At 41.1% G+C, this 17,518-nt stretch overlaps 1 pseudogene across 1 annotated transcript; it reads left to right on the top strand.

Annotated features, from left to right (window-relative positions):
- Positions 1 to 2,186: 2,186 nt before the first annotated feature.
- LOC311291631 (guanylate-binding protein 3-like) lies at positions 2,187 to 17,302 on the top strand (annotated as a pseudogene). Its single transcript, XR_014630285.1, has 11 exons — positions 2,187 to 2,375; positions 2,560 to 2,716; positions 4,183 to 4,310; positions 4,489 to 4,598; positions 4,703 to 4,896; positions 6,325 to 6,567; positions 6,704 to 6,981; positions 7,712 to 7,924; positions 8,545 to 8,647; positions 8,858 to 9,051; positions 14,252 to 17,302. The product of XR_014630285.1 is annotated as a guanylate-binding protein 3-like (transcript).
- Positions 17,303 to 17,518: the final 216 nt, after the last annotated feature.

Below are 17,518 nucleotides of genomic sequence, written 5' to 3'. Positions count from 1 at the left end.
GCACCGGTGTGCAACCATAGGTGTGCAACGGGGTTTGAGATACGTTTTCTCTTGTTTGGTGGGTGTGTCAGAACTGCAGTCCAATCAGCAGCAACATGTATATAAAGCACGCGGTATTAAAGTGAACTCGCACAATGGGTTCAAAGAAAGTAATTTACAAATGTGTTCGATGCAGCTTGGTATAGGCCTACGCAACAACTGAGGATATTAGAAGACATGTTTGTCGTAAGTTTTATTGTAAAAATATAGGATATCAACATAATGATGCTGGTTATATTTTTAACTTCATTGCAAGTGTATGACATTTGGTATAGAAATAAACAATGGTAATTAAGTGCTTTTCCTAAAAATGAGAAAGAAAATACAGGGTATTAAAACAGTATGAACTACAAATAAAGTCAGTATACTAAATAGATGTGTTTCAGTCTGAATTAGGTAAGATGTGTGCTTCCATTTCAGTTTCCACAAATCCCTTCACTCGATTGCTTTTGTTCTGGGCGGCAAGTGCAGTAACTGTAACATCGGGCAAATTTTGTAGTATTATACATATTTATACCGACTTCATCAGGCTCAGAAAATTCTTCACAAAGAACACAAAGAATGCCTTCTCAGCTGCTAGTTGCAACTCTTGCGTCATCAGAACAGTGTGTTCAACGCATCACCGTTTCTGTTTAAAAAACGTTGTGCAACGTTTTGTCGGGGCTGAACGCAGCCCTGGTTTTACTCCCAGTCCGACACCCCTGCACGCCTGCATGGGCGTCAGTTTGGTTTGAAATGTGCTGGGGACAGAGACGCATTCGAAAGTGCATTTTGTATACAATGTGTATACAATCTGATGACGTCCGACTCGTTTTATGAAGAAGAAAGCCTTACGTTTTCAAAAAGCATATGACCCACTATTCTGCTTCATAAGTAGCCTCTCTCTCATGCTCCTCATAACCACTGAAAACGGTAAAAAAAATGTTGCCTGCCAAAAGTTGCATACAGTTTAAAATGACATAAAGGCATATTTAATAAATTCAGTATAAAACATATGTCAATGTAAACTGTATGTAACTTTGGCAGGAAATTATTACAGTATAAAACAGTAAAACAACATGAAATCCCCCACAGTGGTAGTCAGTGAGATGTAGAACAATAATCTGGTGGAGTTTGCAGAAAACAATTTGATTTTGATTTTTTATGAATTTATTAAATATGCCTATATGTCAATGTAAACTATTGGATTTTGGCAGGAAATGATTACAGTATAAAACAGTAAAACTACATGAAATCCCCCACAGTGGGAAGATGTAGAACATTAATCTGGTGGAGTTTGCAGAAAACAATTTGATTTTGATTTTTTATGAATTTATTAAATATGCCTTTATGTCATTTTAAACTGTATGTAACTTTGGCAGGCAATTATTACAGTATAAAACAGTAAAACAACATGAAATCCCCCACAGTGGTAGTCAGTGAGATGTAGAACAATAATCTGGTGGAGTTTGCAGAAAACATTTTGATTTAGATTTTTTATGAATTTATTAAATATGTCTATATGTCAATGTAAACTGTATGTAAGTTTGGCAGGCAATTATTACAGTATAAAACAGTAAAACAACATGAAATCCCCCACAGAGGTAGTCAGTGAGATGTAGAACAATAATCTGGTGGAGTTTGCAGAAAACAATTTGATTCTGATTTTCTTATGAATTTATTAAATATGTCTATATGTCAATGTAAACTGTATGTAACTTTGGCAGGAAATTATTACAGTATAAAACAGTAAAACAACATGAAATCCCCCACAGTGGTAGTCAGGGAGATGTAGAACAATAATCTGGTGGAGTTTGCAGAAAACAATTTGATTTTGATTTTTTTATGAATTTATTAAATATGCCTTTATGTAAATGTAAATTGTATTGGATTTTGGCAGGAAATTATTACAGTATAAAACAGTAAAACAACATGAAATCCCCCACAGTGGTAGCCAGTGAGATGTAGAACAATAATCTGGTGGAGTTTGCAGAAAACAATTTGATTTTATTTATTTTATTATGTTTTTTTAAAAAGTTTTCGGACACCAAGCGTATACACAATCAGCCTACCACGCAACCTTGTGTAGACGCGCAATATATTTTTAGCGTAGATGGCGTGACCGCGCTCTGAAAACGGTGGCATCGTAATAGTAATTAGTGCAATACAGTTCCTTGTGTAGCAGCCTAGAGTAACCCAGAGTCTATATTTAGCAGGTTAAGTAAAAATGGGTAATTTCTTGGAAAACCCTGCCTCGACTGAGCGAACTCACCCCACCCAAGTGGTGCATAGTTACTTTCACTTTAACTCGTTTCAGCGTGTCTGGGAATGACTCGGGAGGAGCCTCAACCTAACGGGTTTGTGTTTCAGTTTATAAATTAAGATCCGCACAGTCGCTTTCTGCTGTTAAAACAACAAATATCTTCGCTAACGCCAGACAGTCTCATTTGCTCCATCTCACTTTCAATAAGGTATTATCGCGGGAATGGCTTTGTGTTAATTTTGTTTTTATCTTGCGTTTTGTTGTTGTTTTTTTCGTAGAGTCATGGCGTGTGGCGGGCTCATGTCCGCTCCGGTGTGTCTCATTGAAACTGATGAAAATGGGAAGCTGTGTGTTAGGAAACAGGCCAAAGACATTCTGGATGGGATAAATGAGCCGGCGGAACTCATGTTGTGCAGTAGGCTACATGGACGCACGGTAAATGAGTATGTGTAAAACAGTAGGCTAACTGCATTAAGATGGGAGCATTTATACATGTAAACAATTATAAATTACAAATATAAGTTAAAATATTAATAGTAAGAATAAGGGTCTTTTTGCTAATATCTGCCCTGGACAATTTATTATGATTCATTCAAATGAATTACATACACCTTAAATTAAAATGTATTCAGAAAATATTTTGTGGGGCATAAAGTAGCCTGAACAATTGTACAGTGAAACAACCGTCCTGAGATTGTAATGATGAAAAAGTATAAAAGGTGTACTCAGTAAAACCTCCCTGACACTGTTGCTCTCAGAAAATTATAGGTCAATCTGTAATGATTATTTTGGTTTCTCCTATTTCTACCGAGTAATTTATTACTATTTTATTACTATTTTATTACTATTTATTACTATTTACATCTTCACCTGTGACTCATTTTGTACCTGACACTCTGAGGAATGCTGCATGGCTGAAATGCATCAGTGTGTAGGCTAGTGTTTTAGTAATTTTCTAATGTTTCTAGAGTGAGCCATTATGTGAATAAAGGTTTTTTAACTTTTGGGATCTTTTTTCCAAAAATATTATTGATATTCATTACAAATATTACAAATATTATATTTCTTGAGTTCTGGATTGGCGAGTAGATTTAAAAAAAAAATTTTCATCTTGGACATCCTTAAAGGAACACGCCGACTTTTTGGGACTTTAGCTTATTGACCGTATCCCCCAGAGTTAGATGAGTCCATACATACCCTTTTCATCTCTGTGCGTGCCGTAACTCTGTCTGACGCACCCACCGCTAGCCTAGCTCAGCACAAAGACTGGAGGTAAACGGCTCCAGCTAGAATACTGCTCCCAATATGTGACAAAATAACACCAACATTTTCCTATTTACATGTTGTGATTTGTATAGTCACAGCGTGGACAAATAACAAGGTCACATGAGACACAGCCATCTTCTAACTGTATACATACTGGGAACTATATTTTCAGAAGGTGAAGCACTGCTACTTGTGCAGAGTGATTTACTCCAACTCTGAGCTAACTCTCTGCTCCTCACCACAGGCTTCTCAGATGCTGCGAGCAAATCACTCCGCCCAAGTAGCAGTGCTTCGCCTTCTGAGAATATAGTTCCCAGAATGCGTACGGTTAGAAGATGGCTGTGTCTCATGTGACCTTGTTATTTGTCCACGCTGTGACTATACAAATCACAACATGTAAATAGGAAAATGTTGGTGTTATTTTGTCACATATTGGGAGCAGTGTGCTAGCTGGAGCCATTTACCTCCAGTCTTTGTGCTAAGCTAGGCTAGCGGTGGGTGCGTCAGACAAAGTTACGGCACGCACGGAGATGAAAAGGGTATGTATGGACATATCTAACTGGGGGATACGGTGAATAAGCTAAAGTCCCAAAAAGTCAGCTTGTTCCTTTAAATGTCATTGTGATTTGTCTCAGGCTTTTCTCTTGGCAGCACTTTTGAATCAAAGACCAAAGGCATCTGGATGTGGTGTGTCCCTCACCCCTATAAAGAAGGACACACCCTGGTGCTGCTGGACACAGAGGGACTGGGTGACGTGGAGAAGGTGAGGAGGAAAACTGCATCCATAACAACATTATCTCTATAGTCTACCATCTAGTCTTGTGCTTTCACTTTCCATTTATTTAGACATTACACATCGGTTTTAAACTGAATGGTCTTTTGCTACTAAAGGTAAATAAGTGGCCACTTATTCTGTAGCTGATGGACTGTTTATGTTTCAGGGGGATGAGAAACATGACACGTGGATCTTCTGTCTGGCTGTTCTTCTCAGCAGCACTCTAGTGTACAACAGCTTGGGGGTCATTGACAACATGGCACTGGAAAAGCTGCAGTATCCTTCCATCCTCCATACACAATAAACATTCACTGTAACAAAAGAATTGAAAACACTCTCATAGCATTAGTGTAATTCTTCCTGAACAGAGCTTAATATAGCTACGTTACAGAGCTGACGGAGAACATTCGTGTGAAGGCAGAAGTGAGTCGAGACAAGGACAAGTCAGAAGATTTCATGCGTGTTTTCCCATCGTTTGTCTGGGCTGTTCGTGACTTCACTCTGGAACTGAAAAAGGGGGATGACCTAATAACATCGGATGAGTATCTGGAGAGCTCACTGAAACTCAAACCAGGTGAGACAAAAACATACTCTTTTACCTACAGCCAAAAATGCCATCACAGTCAAGTTTTGTCTTGTTGAAAACCATTATTATAGACCAATTTGAACTAGATAACAGGAAATTCTACGATGTGTCTTAAAGCTACAGTGTGCAGCTAGTGACACGTTAGTCATAATTGCAGAAATAATGACTGTCTCCAAACAAACAAGTTTTCCCTAAAAAAATTCTTCTGGCTTAGCTATAATTGGCTCTCGTAATATAATACAACCCAACTCGTAATTTTCCAACCCTGTTTCTGGAGGCACACCAACAGTGCACATTTTGGATGTCTAGGTCCATATATTACTGATCTTGAAATCTCTACTAATGAGTTGGTGAGTCAAATCAGGTGTGTGTGATTAGGAGGATTTGAAAATGTGTAGTGTTAGGGTGCGTCTCAATCAGCTCCCGAGCTAGTAAATCAGTATATCCTGTTCATGAATTCAAGCACTGGTCAGGACGGTAAGGATTCTGGCTCACTACACATTGGGACACTGATGACTCTATTTCCAGCGACATGACAACGTCTTATAATAACTACTGGTATTTATGAACAACAGCAGAAATGACATCTTTCTGGCATTATTTTTAATGTTATTTTCAGTTCCCTGGAAGGATTTTGCGATTGAGACAGGCTTTTAAATGGCCGACTCCGTGATCAGTACCCTGATTACTGAACTAGGGAGCTGATTGAGACGCACCCTTCCTGTGCCTCCAGGAACAGGGTTAAGAAAGACTGATCACTGATATAGGGTGTTTCTCAAACAGAAGGCTTTATCCTATTCCTAGTGATGCTGTGTCCTTCCTAGTCCAGTCCTTCATAGGCTTAAAGACTCCTCAGCATTAAACGCTAGAATGAAACGGTCTAGTAAGTGTGCATGGCTACTTCAAACATATGCCCACCCCCACGGTCAAGGCACGAAAACACGGTTAAAACTTAATTTTGGAAAAATACTTTGTATTAAAAATCTTTATATTAACTGGCTTTCTATTAATGCAATACGGCTGTAAAAATGGTGTGTTTATTGACATCCGTCTGTGGTCTCCCAGTGGCTTATATTATTGACTGTTTATTGTCAAGTGATCAATTTACACCAAAACTAAAGATAACATGCCTTTATCTCCAAAAACATTATTTTTGTCTTGCGTTTCATAATGAACTCAGACAAACTAAGGATTGTGGGTAATTGAAGGATGTGAAGGATACACTTGATGCATCCTTCAAAATGAACTGAATGAAGGATGCGAAATGAAGGCTGCCTTCCAAGGATCCTTCAAATTGAGATGTAATGATGGGATGAACTTTACCAGGACACAGCCTTCCATTTGAGAAGCACCCATAATGTATACAGTATATATTATGATTTCATAATTATGTTATTAATAATTGTACTTTTTTAGGGAACTCACCTCAGGCTGAGAGGTTTAACCTGCCCCGCCGCTGTCTGCGTCATTTCTTTGCGGTGAGAAAGTGCTTTGTGTTCCCTCGGCCGTCTAGTACGCAAAACATGAGGAGAATGGAGAAACTGGCTGAGGAAGATCTGGATTCAGAGTTCCTTGAGCAGGCAAAAACTTTTTGCCGTTACATTTACGACAACGCAGAGCCAAAAGTCGTCTGCGGAGGCCGTACAATTACTGGAACAGGTTTGTGCCACCTTGGAAACCCTTATAGTGAACAAATTTATAAAAGTTTTTAATTTCTTTTGAGAACCAATAATCAATGGACTGTGTATAAAAACAAAAAGGGTTAGCTGAACTATCGAGTTGTGTTTCCTGACAGCTCTGGGGAATCTTGCTGAGGTTTATGTAGAGGCGATCCGCAGCGGGAAGGTTCCATGTCTGGAGAACGCAGTCGTGTCTCTGGCTAAGATCCAGAACGTCCGTGCAGTGGATCAGGCCCTGGAGTCCTACATGACCGAGATGCTCAGCATGGCTCAGCTTCCAATGGACCCTGCAGATCTGTCCAACATCCACACAGTCGCAGAGAAGAAAGCCATTGAAGGTTTCATCACCATGTCCTTCAATGACAATGACCAGATCTACCAACAAGAGCTCATGGTAAAATTTAATTCTTGTTGTGGTTTATTTTGCATTTACTTAGAGGCGATAAGATTTAGCTTTAGCTAACTTGTTATACATTTAAAGAAAAGTTCCATGTTTAATACAAATGAAGCTGTATAATGATGTCAACAAATGATGTCAATAAAACATAACTTGCATTAGTAGTGAACCTGACATATTAATTTACAAACTTCTAAGCATTTATGAACAGAAAAGTCAAAAGAGATAATCACAAAAAAAGCATGCACAAATGCACCTATTAAAAGATATTGCAGTCTGTTTTTAAGATTTACATTTTCCAGTTGTGAGAAATTTTCATCAAATTGAAATGAGTAATATTTAAATGGTGTACATATTAGGAATTCAGAACAAAGGTGAATTATTTAATTAAAGTATGAACCTTTAAAACTTTGTAAACATTTTATTTTAAAGTAAAATTTTGTAAATGCTAACAGTTTAGACGTAACAGTCTTCATTTGCAGTGCTACACTTATTTAATATATTAAATATGTGCATAGATTCAAATAATGGAGATGCTACCCAGACAGCAACATAGTGTGGGCCCACATCTGGGCCGTGTGGAATCCTCATGTGCCAGATGTTGGCCGGATCTGGGCCGACACTATGTTGCTGTCTGGGAATCCATGTGCAATATTCCCTTTGTCTCATATAAAAGTATAAAACAGTCTCTCTCTCTCTCTCTCTCTCTCTCTCTCTCTCAATTTAGGGGAAGATTCATAATGAATATGAAGACATGTGCCTGCAGAATCATCAAGCGTCTCACATGCAGTGTGAGGCTGTTCTGCGTGAGGTGTTTGATAAACTGGAAAAAGGCATTTCTGACGGATTATACCTGAAACCTGGAGGATATCGACAGTACAGAGGCATGCTCGCACAGCTGGCTGAAGAGTACAGAGCAAGGACACAGTCACAAATAATGGTACAGAACACGTATGCATGCTTTGCTTGCATTTTATTGTTCTGGATGGTCACGACAGCATGAAACAGCACTGATAAACATCCGTAATGCTGATAAAGATTAAAGATAACATGACAACAGCTAACAGTCATGAAACTGAAACACGAAAAAAGTCTATCATTTACTCACTCTCATGTTTTTCGAAATCTTTGCTTTTGTTATTTTCCTTAAAGCATAAAATTAGAAATTTTGAAGAATGTACTTTTTATTCAAACAGTATGTAATGATCAGGACTGTCAAACTTGAAATATGGCAAAAAGCAAACAAACACCATGACTTATGTGTTAGACTCGATATTCCAAGTTATGCAATATGATACGGCTTTACAAGATATGGAAAATGGTGCACAGGATACTTTTATGATACTTGAATGATTGAAAGCCATGGTAACAAAGAACTTTGTATATAAAATAAAAATTTTATAACATTCAAAAATTGAAACCATGTTGGTTTATAACAACATGAGGGTTAGTAATTTATAAATAAATAAAAACAACTTTTATTTATTTGGGTAAACTATTCCTTTAAATATGATTTGTTGCTAGATATTTTGAATGATTAGGAATGTTTTTTTTTCACAGTGTGAGGAAGTGTTGAGTATGCATTTGAAAGCAAAGGAAGAGGTTGGAAATATGATTCTACAAGCTGACAAATCTCTCAGTGCGGCGGAACAGGAAAAAGAGGGTACAATTAAAATCATCTGCATACTTTTCTGTCAATCAAGGCTCTCAGTGATAGACTGTACAATGACTTCAATCAGAGCACAGGACAGAAATGTGTGATTTAACTTATAGCAGCAGTAGCTCACAATTTCATTACTATATACTTCTCTTGTGTATGTGTATTGTCTAGCTGTTGAGTCAGAATGAGTAATCTTTCTCTTTCTCTATACAGTGCAGAGATTAAAGAATGAGATCTTAGAGCAGCGGCAAAGAGGCCTAGAGGAACATAACCGGTTACAAGAGCAGGCGTTTAAAGACATGCAGAGAACCCATAAGGAGCATGTCGATCAGATCTTTCATCAGATGGAGAGAGAGCAAGAGAGAATGAGGAGAGACAATGAACGAGTCCTGGAAGCCAAACTGAGGGTAAGAACAGTACACTCACTCTAAAAATTCTCACATGTTCAATGTTGTGCTTAAAGGAGAAAATTTTGTAAATACTGTAGAATTAGAAAAGACCAATCACAATTAGGTATGCAAATCGATATAGGAAACCGCCTCGGTTACTAACGTAACCTCGGTTCTCTCTAGAAGAGGGAACGAGTGTTGCGTAAGCTAGCTTACGCTACGGGAAAATCCCTTTTCTCGAGAATACTGAAGCCAAAAATTATCCTTAATTTTGTATTAATTTAAAACGCATTTTTAATTTTTAAACGACCTAAAAATAATTTAAAACGACCTAGGCGAGGCAGCTCGCGTACCTATTGGTTGCTCTGCGGCAACTGCTGCAACCTGTCGAGAGGCTGCTCGTGACGTAAGCACCAATGAGGGCGCTGGCGCCCTCAGTCGTCACGGCCCGCCAGAATGGGCGTGGTTTATGCCTTTATAAGCCAGGCCCCGATAGGATGCTCTTTGGTTTTTCATCAACTGAAGCAAATCTAGATTGTAGCAAAAGCACGGCAGGGTTACGCAACACTCGTTCACTCTTCTAGAGAGAACCGAGGTTACGTTAGTAACCGAGACGTTCTCTTACAAGAGTAAGAGTGCTCATTAACTGCATCAGCTCCGGGAACCAAACTTGGTTCCTCCAAAGCGGTGCTACAAGGAGCACAGAGCATTTGTTCTCCCTGATTCGTTTGATTACCTGTGGTAACAACGCAATTGGGGGAAACGCATAGAATGGGCGGCTGGGCCAGTTGTGGGCCAGCGTGTCCCTGTTCTTTGTAAAAAATATTGGGCAATAAGCGTTGTCTAACGACGCAAAGAGGTCGACTTCCGCTCTGCCGAAGGTGTCCCACAGTAACTGGACTACTTGAGGGTGAAGGAACCATTCCCCTGGGGGAACGTTGTCCCTGGACAGCATGTTTGGACCCACGTTCAGACAGCCTGGCACATGCGCCACTCTCAGCGAGCGCAGGTTGTGCTGAGACCACACGAGGAGGCATTCCACCAATGTGTGAAGGTTCCGTGATCTGAGACCGCCCTGGCGGTTTATGTAGGACACCACCAACATGTTGTCCGTGCGGACTAAGACGTGGTGGCCCTTTAAGAGGGGAAGAAAGTACCCCAAAGCATTCTCGACCGCTTTCATCTCCAGACAGTTTATGTGTAAGCGCTTCTCTTGGCCTGACCACCGGCCAAAAGTCGGCCTGCCCTCGTAGAGGGCGCCCCAACCAGAGTTGGAGGCATCTGTCGAGACTACTTTCAGTTTCGAGACCGCTCCCAGATCCACGCCTGACTGATACCAGTCGGTTGCCTTCCAGGGCTCCAGAGCTGTAACACAGTTCTGGGTTACCTTGAGGCGTGCATAACCGGAGGCCCATGCCCGACGCGGGACGCGCGTCTTCAGCCAGTGCTGAAGTGGGCGCATGTGAAGCAAGCCCAGCCAAAGCACTGCTGAGGCTGAGGCCATAAGGCCTAGCATCCTCTGAAAACTTTTGAGAGGAGTGACATTGCCAGCCTTGAATGACGCCACCAGGCGTTGTATTCGCAGAGCGCGCTGTGACGTGAGCCGCGCTGTCATTGACACTGAGTCTAAATCTGTTCCCAGAAAATAGATTTTCTGGCTGGGAGACAGTGAACCTTTGGTCCAACTGACTTTGAGACCCAAGCCTTCTAGATGGCTGAGTAGTAAAGCCTTGTGCGTTATCAGTTCCGCCTGATATATCGTCGTCCAAATAGTTCAGTACTCGCATACCTCGTTGTCTCAGGGGAGCGAGCGCCGTGTCCATGCACTTCGTAAATGTACGGGGTGCTAAAGACAGGCCGAACGGAAGGACGGTGTACTGATAGGCCTGGCCCTCGAAGGCGAATCTCAAGAAAGGCCTGTGACGGGGCGCTATTTGTATCTGAAAATAAGCATCCTTCAGATCCACTGAAATAAACCAGTCCCTCGGGCGAATTTGCGCGAGGATTTGTCTGGTCGTGAGCATTCTGAACGATCTCTTCATAAGGGCTTTGTTCAAACGCCTGAGATCCAGGATGGGTGGAGACCGCCATCCTTTTTGGGTACTAGGAAGTACCAGCTGTAGAAGCCCGACTCGCTCTGTGTCAGAGGGACGGTTTCTATGGCCCCTTTTTTCAGCAGTTTCGCTATCTCGGTGCGAAGTAGATGGGCTACTTTGCCTTTCACCGTAGTTTCGACCCTGGCTCGAAAGCGCGGAGGTCTGTGAGCGAACTGCAGCAAATAGCCTCGCTTTATAATGTTCAACACCCATTCTGACACGCCCAGGATCATTTCCCATGCTTTTGCACGTATGGCTAGGGGTAGAATGGTATCTGGGCTCTGGTCGCTGTGTGTCAGGGACCCAGAGACGCGATCGGGTTGATACACTGACACTGTGCTTACAGTGCTTATATGGGGCGGCGCGCTGAGAATAGCGGCCGGCCGATTCACACATAACACTCTTGTCCCGGGGACCAGGAAGTGGTTTATTGAAGGGAGCCCTATATGTTTATGTGACACAGGGCGTGCAGTGTTTATTAGTAAGCGTGAGCGCTGAGAAGTGGGCACACTTCTTACACTTAAGACACAATTGGTGTTTGTTGATGGGAGCCCCAAGTGAGTGTGTGTCACTGAATGGTCAGTGTTTATGAGTAGGGGTGAGCACTGAACAGTGGGCACATTTCCAACATTTGAAAAACACGCGGCCTGAGCCGATTTTATTGATGTGGGTCCTGAATGAGTGAGTGTCACTGGACGGGCCGTGCTTATGTGTAGGGGTGAACACTGGGAAGTGGGCACAATTCCTACATTTATGACACTTTCGGCGTGAGCCGGACCAACAGACATAATGCTCTTTTTGAGATTTATCTGGGTCGCCGTGAAAACGGCATTTGAGTACAGGCGAGCGGATTGTGTAACGGGCTCGTTGGCTGTAAAATACACTCTTCCAGTCACCTTTGTTGTGGGAACTGCGAGAGTGAAGCGTGCTGCTTTCGATGACGGTCCGGCCGCAGTGGGACTCGACCATCGCCGTCTTCTCAAGGTGGTCAGGAAGACTTGGGAGGCTCGGGATTCAGCGTAATCTTAGGCCTGGGTCCCCGGGGGGGAGGCGGCCTGCGGTGGCTCGAGGAGCTGATGCGAGTCCCTGGGCTGACGACGCTGTGAAGCTGGCGGCTGCTTTTTGGAGCGGCCTGTCGCGGAACTTGAGCGCCTGGGGATGAAGTGTTGCATGGCCTGCGATGTCTTCTGCACATCTGTGTAGCGCTTAGCAAACCCTTTAACAGACGGGCCGAAGAGACCCAAAGGAGACACAGGCGCGTCGACGAAGGTGGCTCTGTCAGAGTCTTTCATGTCAGACAGTGTGAGCCACAAGTGTCTCTCGGTGACGGTGAGAGACGCCATACTCCTTCCAATGGCCTGTGCAGCAGACTTGGTGTCTCATAGAACTAAGTCCATGGCGCTTCTGAGATCCGGGATCCAGGCCCGCCTCATCCATAGAGCGGAGAAGGTTGGCTTGATAAACTTGAAGCACGGCCATGGAATGAAGTGCTGAAGCGGCCTGACCGGCGGCGGCATAGGCGCGACCGATGAGGGCCGAAGTAGTCCGCTACTTTTGAAGGCAAAGCAGGTTTGGACTGCCACCCTGCGGACGGCGGGCAAAGGTGCGTGGCCACCGCTTCCTCGACGGGAGGAATGGACTGGTAGCCATTGTCTTTCGCGCCGTCAACAGTCGAGAGCGTCGAAGAGACAGAGGTACGCAGCCTAGCTGAAAATGGCGCCTTCCAACATTTAGACAGCTCCTCGTGCAGCTCCTCGTGCAGGAAAGGAGTGGGCCTCGAGTGAGGCGTCGGGCAGCGTCCGGGGAGGCCGAGGTCCTCCACGGCCTTGGTAAGGAGGCGGAGAAGCTGTCGATGCTGGCCCGTAATCCACTGGATTCTTGCAGCGAAGGGGCGGGGTCCGAAACTCTTCGCTCCCAGAAGCGAGAAGAGAGCAGCTGTCCTCTTCTGCGTTGTCTCCGTCGAACTAGTCAAGCACGGTGGGAGCGGTGGCGGGTGCCGGGCACTGGCCATCTGTGAGCGAGGTGGGGGACTCAGCACCCTCATTGGTGCTTACATCACGAGCAGCCTCTCGATAGGTTGCAGCAGTTGCCGCAGAGCAACCAATAGGCGCGCAAGCTGCATCGCCTAGGTCTGCTCTCTGTAGCAAATGCGTTTTAAATTAATACAAAATTAAGGATAATTTTTGGCTTCAGTATTCTCCAGAAAAGGGATTTTCCCGTAGCGTAAGCTATCTTACGCAACACGAGAGTACTCTCGTAAGAGAAACATGAATTTCATCACAAACTCAGATGAAACTCTGTAAGTTGAAGTAATTGTTGCTGGTTTTTGAATAGGTGAACATTCTTTCAATGGAATAAGGGAGTTTTTTTTAAATAATAAAATTTACTAAAGGTTTGAAGTCTGTACATTAAGCCGTTTGGTCTGAATTAATTGCAAGGTGTAATGCTCAAAGTTAGAGGAATATTCAATGTAATGTTTTTGGAATCCCAATATATTAAAGGGATAGTTCACCCAAAAATGAAAATTCTGTCATCATTTACTCACCCTCAAGTTGTTCCAAACCTGTATGAGTTTCTTTGTTCTGCTGAACACAAAGGAAGATATTTGGAAGAACGTTTGTAATCAACAGATCTCGGTCCCCATTGACTTCGCATAGTAGGAAAAAAATATACTATGGTAGTCAATGGGGACCGAGATCTGTTTGGTTACAAACATTCTTCCAAATATCTTCCTTTGTGTTCAGCAGAACAAAGAAACTCAAACAGGTTTGGAACAACTTGAGGGTGAGTAAACAATGATAGAATTTTCATTTTTGGGTGAACTATCCCTTTAATGCTTGCAAGCACCGTTATGTATAATAATTTAATTTAGCAGCATTTCAGCAAATGTATAATTTAAGTCGTACTTTCTTTTAATGCATATATACAGAATAAACCAAAGTAAGATGTAATGTAGAACATAAACATTTTTTATATGCTAAGTATATAGAATATGGGTGATTCTCTTTTGCAGTCTAACTTGATGTTTTTGACATGCTTGATTAGATGAGTCTGAGTTTTTGAGGTTTACTGGTCAAGATTAGGAATAGACATTCTTTATTCAGATGCTGTTTGTTTTGCAGGAGAAGGAAACTCTTCTACAGCAGGGCTTTCAGCGGGAAGCTGCCCGGATGCAGAGCGAGATTGACAGCCTGAAAGCAGACATGAATAAACAGGAGACGTCCCAACCCTCCACGATGAGCAAGGTTGTGGATGGTATTGGCACTGCAGCGACTTTGTTGTTGCCAGGCTTCATCCCTAAAGCAGTTGGGATTGGTCTATCCTGGCTCTCAAAACTGTTTTGAACATGGATATACATTATTCACACACACTCACCTAAACATAGACTCAGTGGCGCAAAAAGTGGTTATGCGCTATATGGGGCGCATAGGGGCGCAGCACCAGGGGGACGCCAAAGCGATGGTAATTAGATTTTTTTTTAAATCTATACGTAGCTGCTGTTGTGCGTTTCTAAATAATTTCTGCATTTCCTCAATGTTATATAACTTTTTAGAGGACTAACAGGCTAGAGTAGGATATTCATAAGATTCCATCATAGAATTTTGACATAGAGAGGGGAGGATAATATCGCGAGCAGGCTGGGGCGCCGTGAGCAGGTACGAGTCGAAAAAGATGGATAAAGCAAAAAAGCTGTCGGGACTAAAAATAGAAAAAGAAAGAGGGAAAAGGAGATGGCATGTCAATTGATGCGCCAACAGCTAAATAAGTGGATGGTCAAAGGCAACAGGTAGGATTTAAAGTGTGACGTCCACGCATATGCTTTTTCGGCCGTTTTTTGTTTGTTTGGTTTTTTTGTCTTAACGGCCCATAAAACTCGTACATCGGCGGCCGAAACAAAACATGTTTTGTTTTGTTTTGCTTAATTGGCGGCACTGGGTTAGTGGCATTGTAATGCATTGGTCCAAAAAAAAAAATAATTGTTGCCAAAATTGTTGCTGCAGAAACGTACATTTCCACTTATAAAAACCTTGGGGGAAAAAATATATTTTTCTTAAATCTGAACGTTGAGACATACGGAGGACATGTTAAACTATGAGAAACACATATCATGCCATCTCAGCATGTTTTTATGATTAAATAAAATACATTTTTATACGCATTTCACCCCTAAAATGTCAGGCCCTGTCACAGACAAATTTGTATATGTTAGAATGGTTTCCTAATGCATTTCTTTGATACAAATAGCATTTTCTTATTGATCACATGTCCCTGATTGTATCTAACATGGTTTTATAATTCCTTTAAGAAATATAAGTAACTTTTCGGTCAACTGTAGTACACAAAATCACAGAATACCCACCAGGCACTCATATAGTTGTAAAATAACCTTTACATAGGAGATTTTTATAAAAACATAGTAGTGGATATATACCCCCACCTTCATCTACACAGTTAAAGAGATTAATTAATTAATTAATTAATATTTCCTCAAATAGTACACTTTTATCATAATTTCCTGTGTGACAGGACTGACCATGGCGTGACAGGACTGACGGTACTGAGACAGGACTGACTTTATGGATTTTGATGATGCAGAAAAAGTTATGTTTTGTGTTCTTTATTTAAGTTTTGATTGGCATTTCTTTTTTAAATTATTATTATAATTTTAATGTTAATGTAATATTAGACTATGGTAAAATTCAGCCAAGGACATACATAATATTGCCAAAAGTATTGGGACAGCCCTCCAAATAATTGAATTCAGGTGTTTAAATCACTTCCATGGCCACAGTTGTATAAAAATCAAGCACCTGGGCCTTCATTTTACTCTATTGCATGTGTTAAATACATAATATATGCAATAGATGTAAATAAAAAAGAACAATAACATTCATTTGTAAGGCCGTGTCACACAGGAATGTGACAGGGCCTGATGTGGCAGGACCTGACGGTTGGCCATTTTAAACTGCCATTACTCAGCCTGCTAGCATGCTAGCATAAAAACTGTTAACATGCAAGCAAGGAATTTCAGTAACCTTTTTAGACATGTTTTGGATTTAAAACATGGTTTTACCGTGACAGGGCCTGACCCTTTAGCTCGTCTTCCTAAAAAAAACAAGCTTAAAATCATACAATTCAATGACAGAATTCAGCCTTGATCAATGTAAGCTTCACCTGGGTCAAATGATGTCACTTCCTCTGAGTGATACCCTTAAAGGCATATTTCACACATTTTATGTAGAGTTTTATGTAAACGTGACAGGACTGACCAAAACATGGGGACAGTTGTAAAATTGAATTTATTTGTAGAATTTATGTATAATTTCATGTTTTTGATCAGTTGATGTGAATGATAACAGCTTAAACTTGTTATTGATGGAGTTTTTTTTTCTAAATAACAGTTTGTAGCATAACAAAACTATGAAAGCTGTAGCTCCAATTTGGCTGAGGACAAGGACATGGACAGGGTTTGTAATTTTCAAAAGTGTTTTTAATAAAGAAAAAAATATCTGAGAACCTAATGAATGACATATTGCTTTACAGAACAACTCACAGAAATCAACTATGGGCCAGTTTTTAGAAATTTTTGGATGAAATACTTTTTTATTCACTGTAACAATTCAAGGACAGATAATGTACGTTTATGGTAGAATGTCCCGCATACCAGTCCTCTGACTGGGTAGTTGCGCCCCTGCATAGACTATATGTATTATTCTCCATCACAGCTTGAATTGTCCTGCAATTACTTGTGAAATTAAGTTGCTGTTCTCCTAGATGATTCACATTTAAAGCCCAGCTTATTAACTGCCAAGCTTGCACCAACATGTTATGAACTATAAACAAAGCTGTGCTATCAGAGTGATGTGAACTTTTCCATATAGCTTTAAACTGATTCACATAATCTGTGAATCTTGATGTAAAACTTCCTGTGAACCTTCAAATTTATATATATTTGGCCATATTGAGATTATAACATTGGCCGTGTGTCCAGTTGGAATGTCGAAGCCTTGTCAGTGGACAATATAATTGTTCTTTTTGTATTTAAAGACCAAAACTGACTTACTGACTTATACCACTTTTTTATTGTTTTTGTTTGCTTGTAATCAGATAAAATTATTTTTCCCTATAGGCTGAAAGTGGTCTGTGAAATAAAATATTGAATTTGATTCAAACTAATTGTGTCTTGCACAAAATAACACATTATGACAGATTAGTTAAGTCATTTAGTAGCACATAAGTCTATTGCACCCAATAGAGCTTACAAGTAAGCAAGAGATTCGAGTGTAACGGATTTTGTAACAGAAAGCTCCCATAACTGAAGTCCAAACACTTTTAAAGGATGACTTTTGGTTGCAGATGGGTTCAGTGTAAGAATTTACAACCATAAA

This window comes from Rutilus rutilus, assembly GCF_951802725.1.
Source record: "Rutilus rutilus genome assembly, chromosome: 6".
Classification (NCBI taxonomy): Eukaryota; Metazoa; Chordata; class Actinopteri; order Cypriniformes; family Leuciscidae; genus Rutilus; species Rutilus rutilus.
Note: the sequence above shows the minus strand (reverse complement) of the source record. Positions and strands in the feature narration are given on the sequence as shown.